Raw genomic sequence first — 19,278 nt, 5'->3', positions numbered from 1 at the left:
ATAATTACACTGTGAGCCCTGCCCCCTCATCAAAGACTTCAGAAATCAGCAGTAACTAAAAAGGCAAATATACTGTATCTGCAACCATATCTTGGAAAAAAAACCAGTAACAGAATACTAAGAAGAGGAGCGGGAATAAAATAAAAGCACAAACTGGTCCTTTTAAAATTGCTGGGATCCACTATTATAAAATAGGGCAAAAATCTGCAGCTAGATTACTATAATCATATAACAGGACTTTCCCTTTAAGCTATAATTATTTTATGTAATGCTGTCTTATTCCGGAGCTTATCTACCCTGCCCCGACATATCCATCTGCCATAGCCTGTTTTAGCTTTATTCATATTAGCTGGCACTGTTACTGCACTCACCGGATGAAAAGATATGATGGAGATCATGTTACAGTAGATTCCATATTGTATATAATATACAAGCAAAAAAGAATATATTGCTGTAGGGGCAGGAGGGGACTAGATTTGCACCCTCAAAACTAATTGCCTGCCCCCTTTCCAATTATACATATAAGAAACTTGACTCCATGTATTAGGAGAAAGTTTACAAAAAGGTGTCAGGGGCCCATTGCAAAAATTAAAATGAGGCCCAATGAATTGTTAATTTACACTATCAAATCCCTAACCACCAGAAAAGACTAGTCGCTTGTTTTAGCGTGACACTTCACTAAAAACTTAAAGGGGTTGTCCAACTTTTTGAGGGCATGTGTGTTTTATAACATAAATGCATGCGTTTGGGGCTAAAAAATCATTTTTAAAAGTGTGTTTCATTAAAAATTTTGCATCGTTTGCCTTCTACAGCTTCTGCATTATGGTACTTTGTCTATTTCTGGCTGCAGAATGCGTTTCCGGGGTCAGCCATATTATCTTTAACTCATTCTGCAGGCAGCAATAGACAAACTGTGCAAAAGTTTTAAGGAAACCCAATTGCAAAAATTATTTTTAGCCCCAATTGGATCAATTTAAGTAAGAAAAAAAAAATGATCACAAGGGTGTACAACCCCTTTAAAGGGAATCTGTCACCTACTTTTGGCGGGCGATGAAAACGAGGTCGGTCTGGTCCGATGGGCGGTGTTCCCGATGTGTGCCGCCTCCCCATCCTTGGCCGCTGTCCGCAGTTTTTTGAGGAATAGGAGTAAGTCTCCGCCATTTGTTGCGCGTGCGCTAAGCATTCTTGGCTAGTGCACGCGCAGTATGCTTTGCCCAACTGCGGGCAAAGCCAAAAAGCCTGACTGCGCATGCGCCGGTTAACTAAGCCCCAAAAGTATTTTGCTGTTGTCCGGGGCTTTGTTAACCGGCGCATGCGCAGTCAGGCTTTGGCAAAGCATACTGCGCATGCGCTAGCCAACAATGCTTAGCACACACGCAACAAATGGCGGAGACCTGCTCCTATTCCTCAAAAAACTGCGGACGGCGGCCAAGGATGGGGAGGCGGCACACATCGGGAACACCGCCCATCGGACCGACCTCGTTTTCATCGCCCGCCAAAACCAGGTGACAGATTCTCTTTAAGTTTTAAAAATGAGCCAGGTACGAGGAGTCCACTAAGCAGCTTCCTCTGTTTTGACATGCCTGACTCGGCATAATTGGCAGCTCTCTTCCTACTGTATCTCCAGTACAGGCTCCACACAGATGGTGTGCAGTGTGTTCCACGTTGACTCCATAATCTGTCATCTGTCTTGGTCAGGTATCATTTCCTAGACTTTATAACATTGGGACATTAATACAATTTCAGGATTTACCTTTTGCAGAGGACGTGAATACTGCATAAGGTAAGGAAGAAGGAACGATCTTCTTTGGAACACAACTAAGATCATTCTACCAGGCTCTCTGATGACCCAGCACTATAGGGAGAAACGCGTGGGACACAATTTTACTAATATATATATATGTGTCCCAGGCTTTTCTCCCTATAGTGCTGGGTCATCAGAGAGCCTGGTAGAATGATCTTAGTTGTGTTTCAAAGAAGATCATTCCTTCTTCCTTCCTACATATATAATTCCATCTCTTCACAAGACAAATGTTTCAGTACATTTTCTTTCACGGTAGGTTTGGGATTATGAGTCCATTCTAAAAGTACCTTATTATCTTGTGTTTGCTTCTATATACAGCTTGGTTTTAACCTTTTAATTAAAAGTGAAGTTTTAGTGAAAATTTTCTTCTCCGTCGTATACATCTTCTGACTTTTTTGAAATGTTAATGGAATATTTTTGTGAAGTAGTAAGATAAAAGCACTTTATGAAAGGGGTTTTCCTAGCTCAGCATACATTTTTCCAGTCACTCTAGGTTACTGCAGATAGCTCAATCCCAACAGTTTGCAATATACACACTATCAGGATTCCCCTGAAGTTCTAGCCTGAGTGATCATGTGCCGACTAGCTTCTCATCTGCTTCTCTCAATGGTCTATTGAGAGAAGCTAGTCATCACGAGACCATATGTATGCAAATCGCAGGCTTGCGGTCACATGACTACCCCATCTAGCTGAAAATACATGGGGATCTTGACAGTTGGCATATTGCACTGTCAGGACTTTTTCTCAGTCTACAGTCACATACAGTTGTGCTAAAAACTTTACATACCCCAGCAGAATTTTTGCTTTCTTGGCCTTTTTTCAGAGAATATGAATGATAACACCAAAGTTTTTTCTCCACTCATGGTTGGTGGTTGGGTAAAGCCATTTATTGTCAAACTACTGTGTTTTTTCTTTTTAAAACATAATGACAACCCAAAACATCCAAATGATCCTGATCAAAAGTTTACATACCCTAGTGATTTTGGTCTGATGACATGCACAGAAGTTGACAAATGGGTTTGACTGGCTACTAAAGGTAACATCCTCACCTGTGACCTGTTTGCTTGTAATTAGTGTGTGTGCATAAAAGTGGATCGCCCTCCCAGGGCTGTGGGGTACTCGGTACCGGGCCGGGCTCTCAAAGGGGAATGTCACAGCAGCGGTGACCCGGTCCGTGGCCCTGGCTGTCCATGTAAAAGGGGTTAAGTGATGGAATAAAGTTTATGAGTGAATGATTCGTGATGCCACCTGTGGTGCTCGGCAAATAGGGGGTTAAGCCGACGCTGCCGGCAGATCCTCTGGGACAGATGGTGTAAGGCAGCAAGGTGTATTAGCTCCCCACAGGTAGAGCTGTAATCCCAGGGCAGCGAGGAGAGGTGTTGAGGAAGAGGGTGCAGTGTCTGGCACAGGGATGAAGCAGTGCTGACGGGGTTGCAGGAAGAAGGCAAGGACACAACAGGGTGCAATTTCTCTACCTTTACTTTGCTTGGCAAATGCAGTCCAGGGTCCAGATTACAGATGCCACAGGAGGTGGCTAGCCTGGAAGCAAATTAGGAATCTCTCTATGCAGATGGGTTGTGTTGTCTCCTTCCTAGCGCTTATTTTTAGGTACTTGCAGTACTGTGTTACACTCAAGTTCCACTTGCTTATTCTCTTTAGAACTCCCTCGTATGGCAGACAGCTGTAGCCTTCCTCTTCTGGCTCACACGTCGCTGTTGTGCCTCCGAGTCTTATGTGGGAATAGAGCATTTACAGCTTCCTATTCCTCCGGTTTCTCTTGCAGGACCATCAGTGTCCGTGCAGCCTTGGAGACCGGGCTCCAGATCATGCGCTATAGCTGGGAATGAGCCTGAACTCTCTGCTCAATCTCCCAGCTCTTCTCCTCCACGTCCACACACGTTGCCCTCCTCACACAAACTCCTCCAATTTTCCCTCCTGGCCCCCAGCGAGTAGCTCCTCCCCCAGTTTTGGTTCTGAGCTCCCTCTGCTGACCTGGAATGGAAACTGTGTTGTGTGTTGTGATTAACTGCTAGAGAGATCTTTTATTGTTTCCAAGCATGACATCACACTCCCCAGGAGAAAGGCAATGCCACTGTGGCGACCATACTCCTGGGGGCGCCACAAAAGCTGAGTGAGTTTCTGGGATCCAGAGACACTCTTGCATCTTTCATTCAGCCACTGACGTTTCTGGATTGTGAGTCATGAGGAAAGCAAGAGAATTGTCAACGGATAAATGGGAAAAGGTAATTGAACTGTATAAAACAGGAACGGGATACATAAAGATATCCAAGGAATTGATAATGCCAGTTCGCAACGTTCAAACTGTGATTAACAAATGGAAAATCAGGGATTCTGTAAAAACAAAACCACGGTCAGGTAGGCCAACAAAAATTTTGTTCACAAGTGCAAGGAAAATTGTACGGGATGCAAAGAAGTACCCACGAATAACATCAGCTGAAATACTGGACTCTCTGAAAACTAGCGGTGTGGCTGTTTCAAGATGCGCAGTAAGTAGGGCTGCATGGGTGAGTTGCCAGAAGAATGCCATTACTGCGCAAATGTCACAAAGTATCTTGTCTACAATACACAAAACAGCACACAGATAAGCCTCAAAACATCAGGAATAAGGTAATTTGGAGTGATGAGACCTAAATTGGACTTTTTGGCCACAACCATAAACATTACACTTGGAGAGAGGTCAACAAGGCCTGTGATGAAAGGAACTCCATACCTACTGTAAAGCATGGAGGTGGATCGCTGATGTTTCGGGGATGTGTGAGCTACAAACGCACACGAAACTTGGTCAAAGTTGAAGGAAAGATGAATACATCACGTTATTAGCAAATACTGGAGGTAAATTTGAAATCATCAGCCCGGAAGCTGCACACGGGACGCACTTGGACATTCCAACATGACAACGATCCGAAACACAAGGCCAAGTTGACCTCTCATTGGCTACAGTAGAACACAAAGTGAAGGTTCTGGAGTGGTCATCTCAGTCTCCTGACCTCACTATCATTGAGCCACGCTGGGGAGATCTCATGTGCGCAGTTCTTGCTAGACAAACCAGGAATTTACAGGAACTGGAGGCTTTTTGCCAAGAAGAGTGGGCAGCTTTACCATCTGAGAAAATAAAGCACAACTACCACAAAAGACTTCAAGCTGTTATTGATGTTAGAGGGGCAATAAAAGGTATAAAGAACTGGGGTATGTGAACTTTTGATCAGGGTCATTTAGATGTTTTGGGTTGTCATTATGATTTAAAAAGAGAAAACACAGTAGTTTGACAATAAATGGCTTCACCCAACCACTAGCCATGAGTGGAGAAAAAGTTTTGGTGTTATCATACATATTCTCTGAAAAAAGGCAAAGAAAGCAAAAATTCTGCCGGGGTATATTGACTGCAAAGCCTTAGCTCAGAAAACCTCTTTAAAGTGTAATAGGCACCTAATTGAGTTTGTTTTAATTATTAATAATAATAATATTAATATCACACTGAAGAGCCCAAAGCTCGGTACTATAGAGCAATGGTTCTTCTATACATAATGCCTTTTTTCCTGTTTTCTTTGCTGTGTTTACATTGTAGAAATAGACAAAAAAAAAAAAGCCGGAACATAGAAAGATTTTTTTTTTAAGCTTCTACTCCAGTATTTCTTTTTTAAGCCAAAGCCAGGAATAAATCACACCAGAAGGAATTACTGCACCAAAAACTGCATGTGTGAATTTTGCTTATTAGAAAACACATAAGCAAAAGACTTCAACAGGATACAAATCTGGGAGGATTGATACAAGTTTTTGAATTTTATAACAAAACAAAAAAAAAAAAGCGCAGAAAAGAATTTAACAAAATGGGGGAAAAAAAATAAAGGATCATTTTTTCTTAGTAATGGACACTGGACTCATCAGGTGAAATAGAATTTTTTGGCTCTGGATGGAATTCTGATCATAGCTGACATTAGTCCAAGAGGAGCGGACACTTCTCACATACTTCACTCACAAGTGTTATAATTTCCTTTCATGATTAACCCTGTGTATTACTGAAAAAGCAACAGAGGATTAACTGATGGACCTATAGGCCAACGCCAGATATTGTGCAATAGAGGAGCATGTACAATGATGGAACCTGCCACTGTCACCCTAAAAGGAGGAACATAATTGGAAACAGCACCCACCTCTCTGATCTACCCTGTGCCCACTTCAGCCACTTACTGTAACACCAACAAGAATCCTGCAGCCTCGGCAAAGACGCCAGTCATCTTCAGCAAAACTTATATATTATTTAAAGCTTCCCTTCGTCTGTCAACCTCTTTTCTACACACTCAAAAGCTCTACAGAAATCCCTTCTCCATTATTCTCTGCTACATTAACCACCACCAGGAACGCGTCGACAGGAACCGATCACCAAGAAAGTAACATAAAAGTGATAAAACCCACTACAGACTACATCGTATCCAGTTATCAACCTATTTTCCACACACTCAAAACCTCTACAAAAATCCCTTCTCCATCTCTCTCCGCTGCATTAACCACCACCGGGAACGTGTAAACTTCCATCACTGTGCACAGATCATCAAGAAAGTAACATAAAAGTGATAAAAACCCACTACAGCCTACATAATATCCAGTTATCAACCTCCATTCTACACATTCAAAAGCTCTACAAAAAAAAAATCCCTTCTCCGCTGCATTAACCACCACGAGGAACGCGGCGACAGGCACGGATCACCAAGAAAGTAAAATAAAAGTGATAAAACCCCCTCTAAAGACTACAAAACATCCAGCCCGTACCCTCAATCATTGCCATCAGTGGTGACATTAGACAAATAATACGGTACAAATAAGAAAACGCATATATAGATACAGAGGTGAATTGAAATGGTCTTTTGTCTTTGATACATGATATGGTCTTACATAGGACTGCAGAAAAACCTGCAAGTTATCTCAACTTTAGAGGTTGTCACTGAGATGAAAGTACAGTATATATCGTATATATATATATATATATATATATATATATATATATATATATATATATATTATTAAGAGCTAAAAATAAAGGATGACTTACAGTGGTGGTTCTTCCTAGGTAGCGTTCAATAAGAAGCCCCAGGGGTCCAGCTCCGCACTCCGCTGTTCCCCCAGCTGTGACCCAGGCACATGGTCAGACTGAAGCAGATTTTCCCTTTGCTTTGCATGAGAATATTACTGATTTTACTCTCTTGTCTATCAAGAGCCGATTAACAATGCAACCTCTGCCTCTGTATCCAGCTGTGCGCTTCCTCAATGCCTCCGAAAAGCAGGCAGCACATTCTTCCCAGGGCTTCCTCTATGGAGCAATCTGTGAGCAGACTCTCCTGGTCAGGATGCTACACTGTACTGTGCTGATCCTCCCCTTCCTATCTGACTGTGAGCAGCACACAGCAGCACGGTCCCCCAGGACTGCTTTATTCTTGTATGTCAGATCTATACTCTTCTGTAGATCTTATCAAATGCAAATATGGGTTCAACCGTCTGTTCCTGCGCAACCTGTATACAAAACCACAAACTGCTACTATCATCGCATTGTTTTGTTTTGTTTTTTTTTACTTTTCCTGTTTCATATCGTAGCATGCCCAATGACAGGAGATCAAACACAAGTCAAAAGTCAAAATGTATTTTTTAAGGGCTCAGATCTCACATTCGTGTGTGTGTCTCCGCCAGCGAGTGTTCAGATGACGGTTAATCTGTACGATCCATAAAATAATCTCCTGCCATCTGGCTGCGAGAAAAATCTGACCACATAGACAAGAGCGCTCTACTGCACGTCATACCCTCTACCTCTATTCTGGTTTACTAACGGTCGCCATCAACTATACTGCTGCCACATGCTGCTAACACAACCGTACAAATCAATAGACAATTTTCCAAATTAGGTTGTAGGTCATGAATTATTCAACTTTTATTCCATGCTAGTAAGCTAATAATAATAATAATGCAATGTATTAAGCAGGCTCAAAATAAAGTAAGTAGGAATGGATAATAATGCCATATAAGGCTTAAACATTACCAGCATTCGGTGCCAATACCACCATACAATGCTAAATCATGATTTCATACTGAATATGAATAACGCCGTCACCGTAATAACACATAAAACTACCATATTTTTCACACAGCATTGCAAACCCATGCCAAAATAAAACGGTCTCTGAATAATACCGCCATACAAAGACTGAATAATGAAAATAATGGCAATGTCCCTGGTGGTAAAGGGCAGTTAAGTGGTTAAAGATGGGGTAGAGACCGGCACAGGTTCTACTTTGAGCTGATCTTGGTGGTCGAGACTTTGGGAGAGACTTAGTAAGTAGTGATGAGCAAACATGCTTGGATAAGGTGTTATCCAAGCATGCTTGGGTGCTAACCGAGAGACTTTGGCGTGCTCGAAAAATATGTTCGAGTCCCCGCAGCTGCATGTCTCACGGCTGCTCAACAGCCCCAACACATGCAGGGATTGCCTAACAAACAAGAAATCCCTACATGTGTTTTGGCTGTCGAACAGCCGTGAGACATGCAGCTGTGGGGACTCGAACATATTTTCCGAGCACGCCGAAGACACTCGGTTAGCACCCGATCATGCTCGGATAACAACTTATCCAAGGACGTTCACTCATCACTATTGGGAAAGTAATATAAACTATAACCATGAACACAGTACCATCGGCTGTTAGCTCAGCACGCTCCTTCAGCAGCATAAGCCTGCAGCAGTTGTATACTCCCACAGTAAATGGAAACAAACAAAGAAAGAAAGGAGTCTATATCCACCTATAAAATGCCATCATGAGCAATGATATAGAGGTTATGACCTGAGGACTTGTAGCAGGGCACTTGTTTGAAATTCACACCTCACTGTAGGATTACTTCACTTATGCTATTCAGTATCCTGTGGGGCCTCTGGGAGATAATGGCACTGGCTGTAGATATGCTAATTATGTTTGCTGTCAGCGACCCTGCACATAGTTGCACCTTGGTCTCTCTGTAATGTATTTGTCATACATGTGTTTGTGTATTTTTGTCTATGGATTTTTATACAGTATTTTGTGAGTACTAATAATTAATGATGGAATTTTATTGGTGGATATAGACTCCTTTCTTTCTTTCTTTGTTTCTATATATATTGGAGTTTTCCATGGGCTAATGCCTGTTGGTGGTGTTCAGTACTAAGTATTCACCGCTGTTTGTGATGATCTCTGCTACTGGGATTTTGTATTATCCCACAGTAAATGGATGCATTTTGCTGATGATGATGTAAAATTAAAAAAAAAAAAAAAAAGTTAAATATGGTGGAAAAAATGTGCTCACAGAATTTTCGCCTACCTTTCTCTGCTATGCTGAGTGGGCTTGGCAAAAGTGCATCAAAGCACATGCTAGGGTAGTGCTGACTACTGTGTGAAAAGGTACTATCAATAATCTTATTTAATAAAGCCCCCGTTACACACTGCGATATCGCTGCATGTGATACTTACCTCCGACCCGCTCCCCCACCGATTATCGCTGGTCGCGCGAGAAGCTCCTGGACCGTTTCTCGTCGGTCACTTCCTGCTGCGCTTCCTGTGGCGCCGACGAGCAACACGTGGACGCGGGCGGGAGGACGTCAGGATCGCCGCGTCTGACAAGTAAGTAGCGACCCCCGACCGCTGCTATGTCGCTGGTGAGATCTGCCTGTGTGGCAGCTCACTAGCGACCACCTAGCGATGCACCAGCGATCCTGACCACGTCATATCGTTGTCGGGATCGCTGGTGCATCGCTAGGTGTAACGGTACCCCAAGACCCTGCAGTGACAGTCCAGATATCCAATCTTATCCTGGGTTGTCAAAAGTTTCACTGACAGACTTGCTGCTCATTCTGGTTTAGTCTGCCAGAGTTTCCTAAGGTACCTCGCACCCCTAATGATTTGCAAGGTATTTAGCTGGCTAGCTGCTAGTAGTCTGTGTCAGTTGTACATTTATGGATTATGATCCGAGGATGTTTCCTGGCCATGGACCCAAAATTTTAATATTTTGTACACCAAGCCACTTACAGTTGTGGCCAAAAGTATTGACAGCCCTGCAATTTTGTCAGATAATACTCAGTTTCTTCCTGAAAATGATTGCAATCACAAATTCTTTGGTATTATTATCTTCATTTAATTTGTCTTAAATGAAAAAACACAAAAGAGAATGAAGCAAAAAGCAAAACATTGATCATTTCACACAAAACTCCAAAAATGGGGCAGACAAAAGTATTGGCACCCTCAGCCTAATACTTGGTTGCACAACTTTTAGCCAAAATAACTGCGACCAACCGCTTCCGGTAAACATCAATGAGTTTCTTACAATACTCTGCTGGAAGTTTAGACCATTCTTCTTTGGCAAACTGCTCCAGGTCCCTGATATTTGAAGGGTGCCTTCTCCAAACTGCCATTTTTAGATCTCTCCACAGGTGTTCTATGGGATTCAGGTCTGGACTCATTGCTGGCCACCTTAGAAGTCTCCAGTGCTTTCTCTCAAACCATTTTCTAGTGCTTTTTGAAGTGTGTTTTGGGTCATTGTCCTGCTGGAAGACCCATGACCTCTGAGGGAGACCCAGCTTTCTCACACTGGGCCCTACATTATGCTCCAAAATTTATTGGTAGTCTTCAGACTTCATAATGCCATGCACACGGTCAAGCAGTCCAGTGCCAGAGGCAGCAAAGCAACCCCAAAACATCAGGTTTGACTGTAGGGACCGTGTTTTTTTCTTTGAATGCCTCTTTTTTTTCTCCTGTAAACTCTATGTTGATGCTTTTGCCTAAAAAGCTCTACTTTTGTCTCATCTGACCAGAGAACATTCTTCCAAAACGTTTTAGGCTTTTAGTTTTGGCAAACTCCAGCCTGGCTTTTTTATGTCTCGGGGTAAGAAGTGGGGTCTTCCTGGGTCTCCTACCATACAGTCCCTTTTCATTCAGACACCGACGGATAGTACGGGTTGACACTGTTGTACCCTCGGACTGCAGGGCAGCTTGAACTTGTTTGGATGTTAGTTGAGGTTCTTTATCCAACATCTGCACAATCTTGCGTTGAAATCTCTTGTCAATTTTTATTTTCCGTCCACATCTAGGGAGGTTAGCCACAGTGCCATGGGCTTTACACTTCTTGATGACACTGCGCACGGTAGACACAGGAACATTCAGGTCTTTGGAGATGGACTTGTAGCCTTGAGATTGCTCATGCTTCCTCACAATTTGGTTTCTCAAGTCCTCAGACAGTTCTTTGGTCTTCTTTCTTTTCTCCATGCTCAATGTGGTACACACAAGGTCACAGGACAGAGGTTGAGTCAACTTTAATCCATGTCAACTGGCTGCAAGTGTGATTTAGTTATTGCCAATACCTGTTAGGTGCCACAGGTAAGTTACAGGTGCTGTTAATTACACAAATTAGAGAAGCATCACATGATTTTTCGAACAGTGCCAATACTTTTGTCCACCCTCTTTTTCATGTTTGGTGTGGAATTATATCCAATTTGGCTTTAGAACAATTCTTTTTGTGTTTTTTCATTTAAGACAAATTAAATGAAGATAATAATAACAAAGAATTTGTGTTTGCAATAATTTTCAGGAAGAAACTGAGTATTATCTGAGAGAATTGCAGGGGTGTCAATACTTTTGGCCACAACTGTAGTTGTCACTTCTACCTTGTGACATGGTCTCCATCATGCTGGAAAAAGCATTGCTCATCACCAAATAACTCTGAGCTGTGATTGCACAAAGCATAAAGACTTCGGGTCCATTCAGACGTCTGTTTTTCACAAACATGTCCTATCTGCGTTTTCCCGGATAGCACTCATACCTATATTAGTGAATGAGGTCATTCACGTCTGATTTTGAGTTAACCCACCACTTTTATTTTTTCATTTAAAAATAGCTTGTCTTAAAATGCGACAAATTTATTAGTGGTTCAGGCTGTTTGATAAATCTTTAGACTGTTTAGGCTTACTTTGAGGCAGAAATTTGCATACAAATTGTGCTGCATTAAGCCATGCCCTTTTTCCCCAAAGTCTTTCTTTCAATTAGGCCACCCCCATGTCAGGTGGCAAGGCCCAGAATACATACAAGGGTTCGCTCACATCTACATATAGAAATTAGCTGAAATTCTCAGCTAGAAAAGTAGGAGAGCGTCAGGCGAGTGTCATGTTTTTTTTTCTTGCCTAGTATCTGTATGACATCCATATGCAATCCTTATGCAATGCATTTTTTACATCAGCTTTCACATATTGTAAATTTTTATGTCATTTCAATCTAGTTATTGAACTAATAAAACAATCAGATAGATAGTAAGAAATACGTCAGTGATATATATAATTAGTGCAGTGCGTGTGTAGTTTACTTTACAAGTATTTAGCTAATAACTAAAAAAAGAAAAAAATGACATTGTTCTTAACTAGCTGAGGGAAAGGAGACAGCTGGGGGCTGGTGTTATTATTCTGGGAAGGTGCCAATATCCACGGGGTGAGGGAAAAAGCGCAGGAAACTGCGCAAGACTGCCTAAAACGGCCAAGACTCACCATTGCAAATCCATGGGTGAGAGAAAAAATAATCGCATGGCACAGGGACTACCCGATATTTCATCAGCCAAGTACAGTAAATTCACAATGAGAACTGTCAGGGTAGAATAAATAGAATAAATATATACCGTATTTTGTGGTTTATAAGATGCACCGGATTATAAGACGCACCCCAAATTTTAGGGAGAAAAATAGGAAAAAAAAAAAAACTTTTTTAATAAAACGGTGGTGCTTCTTATAATCCGTGCGTCTTATTGCTTACCAGGGATGGTAGCTGTGGTGAAGCGGGGTCCCAGGGTCGCTGCTGGCGGAGGCAGGAGTGTGACAATGCTGCGGACTCCAGGCTGGAAGGAAGGGGTGTTCGGAGGTGCGACGCTGCGGGTGCGCTTCCAACATTTTGTGAAAGCCCAGAGCCCCCGCACTTCCATGGTTTTAAATTGCAGAGGACTCTGGGAAAATGGCCACCTTTGTCGGCGCATGAACAAATGGAGAACTCCGCGCTGAGATGTCACCTTCGGAAATCTTGGTGCCAAGATCTCCATCGGCGAATGTACTGCAGTGTGCAGGCGCCAGGAAAGGTCAGAGAGGCCCAGCGCCTGCACACTACAGTACTCTGCTCTGCCCTCAACAGGACATAGAAGTACGGCTGCGCACGAGCGTGATGCCGGGGAGCCATGAACCAAGCAGGTAGGCGGCATCGCAAGAAGATGGGAGGTGCCGGACCCGCACCTGTGACACCCATCGGACTGGACCGCCCACCCTCCCGGGTGAGTATAATAAAACTTATTTTTCTTATCTTTCAGGTCGGATCGGGGGTTTATCTACAGCATTACAGAATGCTGTAGATAAGCCCTGAAAGGTTATGGCCATATCTTATATCGTCCAAACCTGACAGGTTTACTTTAAGAATACATACGTGGCTTGCTTTTTTTCTTGTCCTGTGTGATGTTTTCCCTTTTTTAAAATTAGATGTTTTAGACTGTCCAATAAAATTTAAAATTTTATTTAATTTATTGGAGGATATTTTTTCTTTGGTTCTTCTTGATCTCATGAGGTCCTCCGTGGTGATATTTTGGGGTATTTTTGCGTTACCTGACAATACTATATTACATCACAAGGCTAAAAAAAAAGTCAATCCTCAAAATAATAACTTTTAGCATGTCCTAATTTATTCTATGAATCAATGTCGTTAAAGGGTTTATTCCTGGACTTCAATATTGATTACCTATCTTTTGAAAAAGTAATCGATATGAGATTAGCGAAGATCTGTTTCCTGGCACGAGATCACACAGCTGATTAAAGGAGTGGCGGTGCAGCAGAAGTGGCACCTGACATCAATATCAGAACCGTAGACGTCAAATCCCCCTTGAATAGTATTGTAAAGCTCTTTCCCCTGGAAGTGAATGGGAGACAACCTGCAGTACCATTCACTGCCATGACACCATGTACGTAACTGTGCCACTTATGGACCCCCCCCCACCTATCTTATAATGATGACTGGTCATCACTATTCGGGTACGGTCACCCGGACGTAGATTCTCTCATGTTAGATAATTGGGCCGATTACTAGAGAATCCTATCACAGGTGGGAAGAAGACAGAATTTAATTTCTCCAACTTGTACATTGTCTCTGTGCGAATACATTGGACTGAACTCTGATGATTTCTTGCTTTGCAGGTATCAAGCCCAATTAACAATTAGCTTTGTATTCCCCTTCTTCACCGCCATGATAGTGGTATTTCTATGACCATTTATTTTTTATAAAAAATGGTTTAACAAAGTATTGTGGAAAAAGTCTGGTCCGCACTTTCTAAACAGCTTTTGTATATTCTAAGACAAAACTACTATTATGTTACTACTGAACCCTTGAAACAGATTTAGCTAATCCCAGTCCTTTAGGCTTGATTCTGGCAAAGTATTTTCAGGATCAAGAAGTTTGGCAATGTCATAAAATAGCCTTATGCAAACCAGATTATTGACACTGTACTTGGCACATGTGGCTTCTCACTTAAAATGCCGAATGCCTACACGCAGCTCCAGCGTCTTGTCTCAATACCCTTTACCCAATACCCAGTTTTTGTTCTTATTTTTTTTCCTGTTGCTCCTCTGAGTATTCAATTTTTTTTATTTATTTTTTTTTTTATAAATCCAACATACGGTTCCAGAGATACAGTCTTGGCCGAAAGTGTTGGCACCCTTGAAATTGTTTCAGAAAATTAAGTATTTCTCCCAAAAAATTATTGCGATGACACGTTTTCTTATACACGTTTATTTCCTTTGTGTGTATTGGAACAACACAAATAAAAACAAGGAAAAAAAAAAGGCAAATTGGACATAATTTCAAACAAAACTCCCAAAAATGAGTGAGACAAAATTGTTGCCACCTTTCCAACATTTTGGGTAGCCAACTTTGTTTCAAGCATGTGATTCTTGTTCAACTCACCTGTGGCAAGTAACAGGTGTGGGTAATATGAAAATCACACCTGAAACCAGATAGAAAGGGGAGAAGTTGACTCAGTCTTTGCATTGTGTGTCTGTGTATGCCACACTATGCATGGAAAGCAGAAAGATGAGAACTGTCTGAGGACTCGAGAACCAAAATTGATGAACAATATCAACAATCTTAAGGTTACAAGTCCATCTCGAGAGATCTTGATGTTCTTATTTCCACAGTGCACAACATAATCAAGAAGTTTACAACCCATGGCACTGTAGCTAATGTCCCTAAAACGTAGACAGCAGAGAAAAATTGATGAAAGGTTGCAATGCAGGATAGCCTGTATGGAGGATAAGCAGCCCCAATCAAGTTCCAAAGAACATCAATAATTTTCTGGGAGAAATATTTTGTTTTCTAGAAAAATTTCAAGGGTGTCAACACTTTCGACCATGACTGTATGGGACTTTTTATTTAGATATTAATTTTTAATGTTCTTTTCTAAGGAGGCGGTGCTTACAGAGGAGCCCAAAGACACGCTCAGATGATCCTGTAAGCTACGCTTCCTTAGTAAAGACTTTAGAAATTAGCACTAAATAAAAAGGCCCATATCTCTGGACCTGTATGGCGGATTTTGAAAAAGAAAAAAAAAAAAATAACAGCAGTAGGCCGTTATCTCCATACACCCGCTCCCGATTTGTGCCGCACGTGTATGGTGGATATTGGGAAGGAGTTAGTCATATTCTGTTCCATTGCATGAACACATAATCTACATTCCTATGACGAAGTACAGAAAAAAAAGAACAATAGTTACAATCCCTGAAATGATAAGGGGTGAAAACTAATTTATTTTGTGATCCTTAGACCAAAATGAGTTTGATCCTTAAGGGATTAGAAGATAATTCCAGTTCTCTGATTTAGGTGGATTTGGACTTGAAAACATCTCTTGATGAGACCCTTTTAGTTGATGATTGGATTACGGGTTACTCTTATGATAAATCCCTGCTCTATTGCACCCTTTATGCATAAAATAGTGCAGCTTTTCTATGTCAGGATCCTATGGAATTGCTTCTACAGATATTCCTTATAGGTGGTCAGTAGGTTTTGGTAGCAACACAATGAGTCTACACTAATCTACTCTAATACTACAATATTGTAAATGTGATATATTTTACAAGGAATTCTTTATCAGGAGATCAAACAAAGAAAAAAAAAAAAAAAACTTCTAAAGGGAACAATGTTACTACTGAAACTAGTGGTACGGTTGCATAGGTCTTAATACGACAACAAAAATGATACCTGTCTTGTAGTAACTGGATGTGACAGTGCTGAGAAATTACGCTTTGAACTTAGATGGAAATGGGGGCGTGTCTGAGCACTCTGAGCACATGGACACGCCCCATAGCACTTCCAGGCAAATTTTCATGTGATATTTAAGCTATAATTTCTCAGCACTGACAAATCCGATTATTACAAAAATGGGTATCATTTTATTTGTTGTATTAGGATCTAAACAGCCATTGCACTAGTTTCAGAAGTAAAATCACCCTGAAAGGTTTCAATTCAATTTTGTCCCATCAATATTTTACTAGGTGCACAGGAATACAAAGCCATAAATCTCTAAGGGTCAACTGCTTTTTTTTGTTTTGTATGCTTGGCTTTAATTCATCTATTTCAGCAAGTACCGCTGACAGGCAGAAGGAGGACAGTCCCATTTATTTTTGAGTAATGATAATGTACAGTACAATGAGATTTAGTTTCACAAGTAAAACCTAATGGACAACACAGTCTTATTGAAATTAATGGGACAGAACTGCACGTCAGATTCGGTTAACAGATATGGTTGCAATCAGTTTTTATATTTGCATGTCAATGACTTGTTGGCCAACACTTGTAAGAAAAAAATCTTCATAATGATAAAGCAAATTATCATGTTTAGAGGAAATTATCCCTTATACCCCTTATCTGTGGTTAAGAGATAATTGACTGATCACTGTGGGTCTGCGCAATCTTGGATTCATTCATTGTACAGCGCCTGGTTATTTTTGGTAGTCCCATAGACAATGAATAGATCGAAGGTTGAGCATGCACACTTCTGCTCCACTCAAGACGGGGCTCCAGAACCCCATTCTTAGGGTTCCAGCACGGAAATCTCGGGACACCTGTGGGTCCAAGTGGATAGGGGATAAATTGTAACATGACATTCCAGTCTGTCAGGTGCTCTTGTCCATTTGTCAGCCAAGACTTTTGCTAGAAGCTATTACATTATCTGTTTCTAAGGCCTCTTTCACACTTCCGTTTTTGACCATCAGTCAAAATCCGCCAGGTTTTGAAAAAAACGGATCCGCCATTTTTTTTGAGGATCCGTTTTTTTCCCCATTGAGTTGCATTACTGGCGGATCTTGACGGATGGCCATCCGTTGGATCCGTTTTTGTGAGGATCCGCCACATTTTTTGCGTCCGCCGGCATGCCTGGACGGACCTTGCAACGTTTTTTTTTTGTTGTTGGATCCGCATTTTCCATTGCGCATGCCCGGAGAAAGGAAGTCAGGGAGAAAATTAACCCTCAAATCCTTTCTGGTGGACCAAAAAAATTCTCTCTCTCTCGGCCAGCGGGTCCTTTAAAATTCTTCATTCTGCGGATCCGTCAAAAAACGGATCCTGTTGCATCCGTTCACATCAGTTAGGAACGGATCCGCTTTTCCGCCTTTTTGGCGGATTTTAACTGACACAAAAAACTGAAGTGTGAAAGAGGCCTAAGACGCATCCATCGACTTTTAACTGGCAAAAGGCCACTTTACAGACATCCTACTGAGTGAAGACGCATTACTACCGAAAATAGCACACAGAAGCCCGATTCGACAGGGAGTGTTAGTCGTGACCTTAACAATTCTTGTTTCAAGTAGATGTTTTATTCAGGGATCTGGTCTTATTCTTCCGCTAAACGCCATGTGAATTAATTTTTTTTACGTAGCAGAGATAATAATGAAATAACATTTTCCTTCTCCTCACAGTGAGGAGCGATGCTCTCCATCTCTTACGTTTCACTGCAAAAAGAAACCCCAAGAAGAATGGGGATAGGAAAACCTCCTGCGGTTTGGAGCTATTGTGCATATTCTATAACCATTCCTATTGTCATAATCAATGGTGGGAGAAGAGACCCGAGGTCAAGAAGTAGAGCCTAGTATCTGAAGCTGCATGACCCACTAGTGACAAATGTGAGGATTCTGAAAATGTGAATAGTACAGGACTTGCCACAATACAGAATACCCGGGACTGATTTTTTTTTTTTCCATTTTCCTTTAGCTATGTATAAACTTGTTAAAGACACAGATGGTTAAAATGGCAATAAAAGTTATTACTGACGGGGCCGGTAGCTGGCGTTTCAGCCACTAAACCACTAGCACTTTTTTTTTCCTGCTGGCGTTTTGAGTTCTCAACAATAAAAATAAAAGTTACCTATTCACAGTACCCCTACCGATTCAGAGAACATGGATCTAAAATGTGCTGACACATGCGCAGGCAGCACTCCATTCATTGTCTATGGAGCTACCGGATAAAGTACAGTATAGCGCTCAGGTTTTTCGGCAATCCCGTTGATAAAGAATGGAGCATATGCATGACCGCTGCTGTATCCTGACAGGACATTTAGCGCCCCATACTTGGGGGTCCCATGGTTAAAGGGGTTGTCCAGGACCCCAACATTGATAGCCTATTCTTAGGATAGGTTATCAATGTCTGATCGGTGGGGGTTGCAATACCACCTGTTCCTGGTGTCGGCAGCGGCCGGAACTGTTCAGTTCTGTCAACAGAATCATTGCAGTGGCCAGGTACTGCTTTTCCACCCCCTAATGGTTTGAATAGTCAATAGAACATTGCAGCTCCGTAACTGAGCAATTACAGCCGCCGTTGACACTGGGAACTAATTGGTGGGAGTGCCGGACCCCGAACGATGAGACATTAAAGGGAATCTGTCACCCCATTTTTGGCCTATGAGATGCGGCCACCGCCATCAGGGGCTTATCTACAGCATTCTGTAATGTAACCTGAAAGATATGAAAAACAAATTAGATTATACTCACCAGTGGTCGCGGTCCAGTGCGGTGGGTGTCACGGTCCGGTCAGGCGCCTCCCATTTTCTAGCGATGACATCCTCCTTCTTACTTCTGCCGCGGCTCCTGCGCAGGTGTACTTTACTCTGCCCTGTTGAGGGCAGAGTAAAGTACTGCAGTGCGCAGGCGCCAGACCTCTCTCTGCCGCAACAGAAGTAAGACGTCATCTCTAGAAGATGGGAGGTGCCGGACCAGACCGCGACACCCACCGCACCCACCCTCGCCCCCTGGTGAACATAATGTAACTCGTTTTTATTATCTTTCAGGTTACATTGGGGGTTTATCTACAGCATTAGAGAATGCTGTAGATAAGCTCCTGATGGCGGTGGCCGCATCTCATAGGCCGAAAATGGCGTGACAGATTCCCTTT

General features: G+C 42.0%; 1 protein-coding gene across 4 annotated transcripts in view; it reads right to left on the bottom strand.

Annotated features, from left to right (window-relative positions):
- RAPGEF4 (Rap guanine nucleotide exchange factor 4) overlaps positions 1 to 19,278 on the bottom strand; it is a 302,234-nt gene that overhangs the window by 191,307 nt on the left and 91,649 nt on the right. Inside the window, exon 1 of one of the 4 annotated variants that reach the window (XM_073545902.1) lies at positions 6,873 to 7,338. The exons of the other annotated variants lie outside the window; for them this stretch is intronic. The gene's annotated coding sequence lies outside the window, so the exon portion shown is untranslated. Of the gene's footprint in view, positions 1 to 6,872; positions 7,339 to 19,278 lie in introns of those variants that run through there. 4 annotated transcript variants of the gene reach the window in all.

This window comes from Dendrobates tinctorius, unplaced genomic scaffold (genome assembly GCF_039654945.1).
Source record: "Dendrobates tinctorius isolate UK_male_01 unplaced genomic scaffold, ASM3965494v1 ptg000143l, whole genome shotgun sequence".
Classification (NCBI taxonomy): domain Eukaryota; kingdom Metazoa; phylum Chordata; class Amphibia; order Anura; family Dendrobatidae; genus Dendrobates; species Dendrobates tinctorius.
The sequence above is the reverse complement of the archived record's forward strand: the minus strand, read 5'-3'. Positions and strand labels throughout refer to the sequence as shown.